Source organism: Carlito syrichta, unplaced genomic scaffold, assembly GCF_000164805.1.
Source record: "Carlito syrichta isolate Samal-C Ts95f unplaced genomic scaffold, Tarsius_syrichta-2.0.1 Scaffold107968, whole genome shotgun sequence".
NCBI classification, from domain to species: Eukaryota; Metazoa; Chordata; class Mammalia; order Primates; family Tarsiidae; genus Carlito; species Carlito syrichta.
Window position 1 is genome coordinate 26655 of NW_007052064.1, and position 7137 is coordinate 33791.

At 39.0% G+C, this 7137-nt stretch overlaps 1 pseudogene; it reads left to right on the forward strand.

Annotated features, from left to right (window-relative positions):
- The first annotated feature begins 5621 nt into the window (after positions 1–5621).
- On the forward strand, positions 5622–6653 carry LOC103270517 (annotated as a pseudogene).
- Positions 6654–7137: the final 484 nt, after the last annotated feature.

The window sequence follows — 7137 nt, forward strand, 5'->3', positions numbered from 1 at the left end:
CTTGAACATTTCTTCATGTGTTTGTTGGCTGCTCGGATGTCCTCTTTTGTGAAGTGTCTGTTCATATCTTTTGCCCATTTGATAATGGGGTTGTTTGTTTTTTTCCTTTTCAGCACGTTTGAGTTCCTTGTAGATCCATACCTTTTAAAGAGGCAAAGCAAAGCTGTACAGTAAGTTAACTTTATTTTTTTCTCCAACTTGTAATGAATTTTGGATATACTATTTTCATTATTGACAAAACAAAAACAGAAACAAAAACAATCTTGTGAGGTTTAGTTATTTAGTTCTCTCTAAAACTGCAAAGAACTATTATTTCTTTATAAAGTTCGGGCATATTCAAACACTGAAGTGATATTTCTCATCACAATATGGCTTCATTTTGGAAATTTTGAGTTGAAATGGTTTATCAAGCTTTTCATGCCTTTAGTTCACTGACTTGGTTTGTTCATGCTGGTCATCATGTGACTATTATGCATACCACACCCCCAAAAAAATTAAACTTTTAATAAGTTGGGCATGGTGGCTTATGTCTATAATCCTAGCACTTTGGGAGGCCAAGGCAAGGGAACTTCTTGAGCCCAGGAGTTTGATATTCTGATTTAAATTATCTCTAGGTGACAAGATTCTATTCACCTGTAATAGTGTCTAAAGTAAAATGCCTACTGGATATTCCGCTTCAATTGCCTATAACTTTCATTTGCTGGGGACATTTACCATGATGCAAAGACAAGTTAGCCATATCTTCATCCACATGATAAAGTAGTGATTCTGTGCAGATCTTTATTTCTGGAGGTAAAATTGTACTTTATTGTAATCCCAAAACAATAAAATTTAATATACCAGCAATAGATGGGAAATTTAAATTGTTGAGAAATTATTCAATTTTGGAGAAGAAAATTATGAAAAAACATAGATTTATCAGGAAATAAAGAAAAGCAGTATTCTCATAAACATATATGTGTAAGAATTTTTGTTGATTATTAAAAACATTTTTGAAAGCTCAGACTAAAAGCATGGTAGGTACAAAACTGCCTATTATATAGGCAAAGTGGGAAAAGTATCAGTGCATCTTTCCTATAACAGCATGGAATCCCTGCATAAAATGTGACCGTAGGGACAACTCTGCACACACTATCAAGTGATGATGACAGAATGACTAGATAAAGGGCCCTGCAAGAAACTACCAATCCATGTCAGGTGTGTTAGTAAGAACACCCAGAGAAAGGATTCCCACTGATAGCATAGTGAGACTTCTTCATGGTCATAGGGAAAGAAACACTGGGAGCTGAAGAGATGGCCTGAGTTGAGAGATCAGGACTAGGGTCTGAAGTCCTTACCAGGTGGCCCTGATTTGTTGTTCCTTGTGTGGTCAGACCCTAGGATCGTTCACCTGTCCAAGAACATTGGGTTTCCATCTCTTGCCACACTCATGTGTTTGCCTTATCTTTTTGTCTAGCTATCACTGTCACCCACATGTGACCAAGTCTCATTTAAAATACCTACTTTCTGTTAGGAGAGAGGTGTTGGACACAAAGAGATGTGAACTGAGACCTCCTCCTTCAGGAACTCACTCTCTGGTGACTCATCTTAAAAACAGCAATGACTTGCAAGGTTACTGAGCCCAAAGGCTACCTCTTCCATGAGCACTCTCTCATCACTCCAGAATACCTGTTTCTCTTTTAAGCTTCTAGGGTGCTTTCTGGCTGTTTTGCTTTTCTGTAAACAACATTATTAGAATTTCTTAGCTCAGGGATGATGGTGATTATCTCATAAACTCTTCATTTCTCTCATTTCCCTCTATTATTGTTGAGTGAATGGCAAACACTTAGAAGACGATATGTTGGGTTAGAAGTGGGAAAACAGTATACATAGAAAGTGTAAGTCCGTGAATTCAAGTAACATATGCAGGTTAGGGATAAAAACCCTCACTGGAACTGGGTAGTTCAGTCGTTGCTGAGATTTAAATTGTGCTGCTGGTCACATTCTTGATGTGTTCACAAAAATAGAAAAGTTCTACCCTTCTGCAGTGTTCTCTCCTTAACATATGTGGTTTTCTAAAACATCCTCCTGATCTGTGAATATTCTTTGGCTGTACTGATTTTTTCATGATCTATTATTACCAAGTAACCTGGATAATTTTTCTTTCAAATCAATGCTTCCCACTCAACAATTATTTGGGAGACAATGAAACCAATTACTTCACTTCAAATATGTTTCAAATAATCAGTGACTTTAGACAGCAAATTAGACATAGCATTGTTTCAAAGAAAGAATTTATGATTGAACTGTAGAATTTTTTATTTCATTTGTAAAATCTATTATTCCAGTTTTTGTTCTTTTTAAAGTAGACTGTAGTTTCAAACTTTCTGAAAATGAGAAACTCTTGAAAAGAAGTCATGTGCTTTTTTCACTCTGTCAGTACATGACAGCATTGTTTGGACCAGCATGGAAAATTGCTTCCATGCCTTTTATAAAATCTAATTGATTCATTGTGGCCACCTACAGCCTCTTCTCAACATAGAAGGGAAGAATACAGTGACTGATTAGTCATGTCTGCAAGAGGGACATATAAAAGGAGTGACATCACATATGGAAAGCACACTGGACACTGGTGTTTACTAACAGCATCTGAAAACATGGCTGAAATCTGTTTATTCAGTCATTGCTTCTAGATTTAGAACATTCTAATGCTTAGTGGAAAAAAAATCAATAAAACAGACATCAAATCTTTACTTTTTAAATACTATCTCTTGAAAACAGAAAAGCAATCTGCATTCTTTACATTGCAGTTCAATTTCATTGTGTATAAAATGAAAATAATGAGTCAGTTTCCCCAATTCATCTTTTGTATTTTAATTCTTCTTTTCTTTCTTTCTTTCTTTTTTTTTTGAGATGAGGTCTCACTCCGTTACCCAGGCTGGAGTGCAGGAGCACGCTCACAGCCACCTCAGTGTCAACCTGCTGGGCTCAGGCGATCCTTCTGTCTCAGCCTTCTAAGTAGCTGGAACTACAGGCCTGTACAACCATGCCCGGCTAATTTTTTGATTTTTTGTAGAGATGAGGTCTAGCCAAATTGCCTGGGCTGCTCTCAAACCTGTGGACTCAGGCAATTCCCTCACCTCTGCCTCCCAAAGTGCTGGGATTACAGGCTTGAGCCAATGCATCTGGCCTGTATTTTAATTTTTCATCTCTCTCAGTTTAATTCTTCACAAATTTCTCATACCGTCTTCTAGATTATCTTTTTTTATTGTGCTGTCTCCTATAAGTTTATTGTTCTTAAAGGTATTATATTGAAAAATAAAAAGAGAATCAACGTTGAGTCCTGTCTCATTCTAGCAGTAAGTGGCATTTATCCACAGGTATATATGATAATTAAAAAATAACCCCAGCCTTCTACCTTTAATGTTCCTCTTCCATGTTACCCTTTACTATTGGATTTATGGAGTCTGATTGTTTTGTAAATAGAAACATTCACAAGGAGTTGAATAGATAGACTGCAGGGAGGAAAGATAGACTGCAGCTTTGGGACAGGTTCCCTGAGAACTGGTGAACTGGGCTACGACCTTGGTCAACACTGACAGCACTGGAGTTGGGAGGCTTTACATGGAAGGCCATGTGGGCACCTGGGAGGAAAGCTCACAGTTAACGTGACTACAAAGTATTGTACTTTATAATTTTATAGAAAGGCACCATCAGTCATTTTTTTCTATTTTATTATTTTTAATTGGCAAGAAAAAGTTGTATATATTTATGGTATATAGCATGAGGTTTTGATACATGTCTGTATCAAACTAGTTAGTATATGTATTATCTCACATACTCATCATGTTTTGATGATAAGAATACTTAAAATTTACTATCTTAGGAATTTTCAAGTTTATAATACTTTGTTATTAACTACAATCACCATGTTGTGCATCTCCATTATTCAAAAGTAGAGTTTAGTTGGGGAAGGAGGGTGCTGTGATTTGACTGTGTGTGTCCCTCCAGCAATTATTATGTTGAAACCTAATCACCAAGGTGATGGTATTAGAAGGTAGGACTTTTGGGAAGCTAATTAGATCATAGAGCTCCATCCTCATGGATAGGATTAGTTACCTTATACAAGAGGTATAAGGAAGTGATTTGAGCCGGGTTTGGTAGCTCAGCCTGTAATCCCGCGCCTTTGGGAGGCTGAGGTGCGTGGATTGCCTGAGCCCACGGGTTTGAGACCCGCCTAGACAGCAAGACCTCATCCCTACAATAAATCAAAAAATCAGCCGGGCGTGGTAGCACATGTCTGTAATTCCAGCTACTCAGAAGGCCGAGGCGAAAGAATCGCCGGAGCCCAGCAGGCGAGGCTGCGGTGGCCGGAAGCGGCCACTGCATTCCAGTCTGGGAGACCGAGTGAGACTCCAACTCAAAAAAAAAAAAAAAAAGAAAGTGATTTGCCCCTTTTTGCCTTTTTTGCCCTTTGTCATATGATGACAGTGTTCAAGGTATCATCCTGGAAGCAGAGACCAGACCGTCACCAGGCAACCAAATTTGCCTGCACCTTGATCTTGGGCTTCTCAGCCTCCAAAACTGTGATGTTATAGCTGGATTGAGAGTAATGACACCAACACGCAGAGAAGGTCAGATTATGAGTCCTTTATTGATGCTGGTGACAGGAACAGGAACCCAAATACACAGGAACCCATATACACTCAGCAGTTTTCTGAAAGCAGAGAAATTTTTAAAGTCAAATTCAAGTAAGTTAAAAACTAGAACCCATTTTTCAAAGTAAGATCATTTTGAACAATGCAACAAAGAAAAGAATCACAAAGAAAAAATGAACATACTTGATTTCATGAAATTCAATTCTGTAAGGTAGAAAAAATTATATACAAAATTATTACAAATGGGGGAAATATTTTCAAAACAAAAATATTTTCAAGACAAAATGAGGTGAAATCTAGTCTATATTTCTGAATAATACCTCCAAATCCATTGAAAATTATAATGAACCTAAGACATAAGAAAGAAAAAAAAGCAAATCACAAAATCTGCAATAGAAATGGAAAATGAACATCAAAAATTTAGTCTTCAAAGGGTAAATGTGATTTATAACTATTCTGAGCAAGTATTTTTCCTTTCACTGGTAAAGTGAAAAGACATAAGATGATTAAGTGCTGGTAAGCAGTGCAGTAAAAAAAAAAGAATCAATTATAAAACATAACTCTATTGGACAATAATTTGAAAATGCACCTCAAGAGTTCTAAACGTGCTTAAGTACTTTGATTCAATAATTTTCCTTCTAGGAATCTATAATAAAATAATCTGAACTTAGAAAAGTGCACAAACATTCATCGCAGTATTAATTATGTTGAGAAACTAGAAACAATTTTATTGTGCAAAATAATAGACTATTAAGTAAACTATGGTATATTACTAAGATTAAATATTTAAAATGTTTAATGTTTGTATACAGCATACCGATGACATGAGAAATTATAGTAACAAAATGTTAAAAAGAAAGAATAAAATTGTAGCGAATGATCTCAACTTTGAAAACAAAAAGGAAGACCTCCGAGACAGTGTCCACCTACTGGCACCAACCCATGCCCTTGCTCTGTCGTGGGTCCACACCACACCAGCTCACCATGGACGATAACATTGCTGGCTCATTGTTGATAACGGCTCTGGCATGTTCAAGACCAGCTTTGTGGGTGATGATGCCCCCAGGCCATCTTCCCTTCCATTGTGGGGTGCCTCAGGATGAGGGTGTGATGGTGGGCATGGGCCAGAAGGACTCCTATGTGAGCAATGAAGCCCAGAGCAAGAGAGGCATCCTGACCCTGAAGTACCCCATCGAGCACAGCATAGTCACCAACTGGAATGACATGGAGAGGATCTGGCACCACACTTTCCACAATGAGCTGTATGTGGCTCCTGAGGAGCTCCCTGTGCTGCTGACCAAGGCTCCCCTGAACCCCAAGGCCAACTATGAAAAGATGAGCCAGATCATGTTTGAGACCTTCAACACCCCAGCCATGTACGTGGCCAACCAGGCTGTTCTATTTCTGTACGCTTCTGGCCGTACCACTGGCATCATGATGGACTCTGGTGACAGGATCACTCACACAGTGCCCATCTATGAGGGATACGCTCTCTGACATGCTATCCTGCTTCTGGACCTGACTGGCCATGACCTGACAGACCACGTCATGAAGATTCTCACCAAGCGTGGCTACAGCTTCACCACCACAGCCAAGTGGGAAATTGTGTAACATCAAGGAGAAGCTGTGCTATGTCACCCTGGACTTCAAGCAGAAGATGGCCATTGCTGTGTCCTCCTCCTCCAGATGACAAGTTGCCTGACAACAGTGTAATCACCATTGGCCCCGAGGCTCTCTTCCAGCCTTCCTTCCTGGACATGGAATCCTGCATCCAGCATCCAGGAAGCCGCCTTCAACTCCATCATAAAATGTGATGTGGACATCCACAAGGACCTGTATGGCAACATAGTGCTGTCTAGAGGTACCACCGTGTACCCGGGCATCACTGACAAGATGCAGAAAGAGATCACTGCCCTGGTGCCCAGCATGATGAAGATCAAGATCATCGCACTCCCTGAATGCAAGTATTCCGTGTGGATTGGCAGCTCCATCTTGGATCAGCAAGTGGGAGTATAGCGAGTCTGGTCTCTCCATCAGGTACCCCAAGGGCTTCTAGGCAGACTGTGACTAGCGCGTTACACCCTTTCTTGACAAATTTACCTTGCACAGAAAACAAGATGATTGGCATGGTTTTATTTGCTTTTTGTTTATTTGTTGGGAGATTTTTTGGTTTTATGACTCTCAGGATTTAAAAACTGGAACAGTGAAGGTGACAGTGAGTTGGAGCAAGTATCTCCAAAGTTCTACAATGTGGTCAAGGACTTTGATTTTACATTGTTCTTTTTTTAAATAGACATTCCAAATATCAAGATCTGCATTGTTACAGGAAGTCCCTTGCCCTCCCAAAAGCCACTGCACTTCTCTCTAAGGAGAATAGCCCAGTTCTCTCCCAATTCACAAAGGGGAGGTAACAGCATTGCTTTTGTGTAAATTATGTAATGCAAATTTTTTTTTAAATCTTAGTCTTAATACTTTTTTATTTTGTTTTATTTTGAATGAT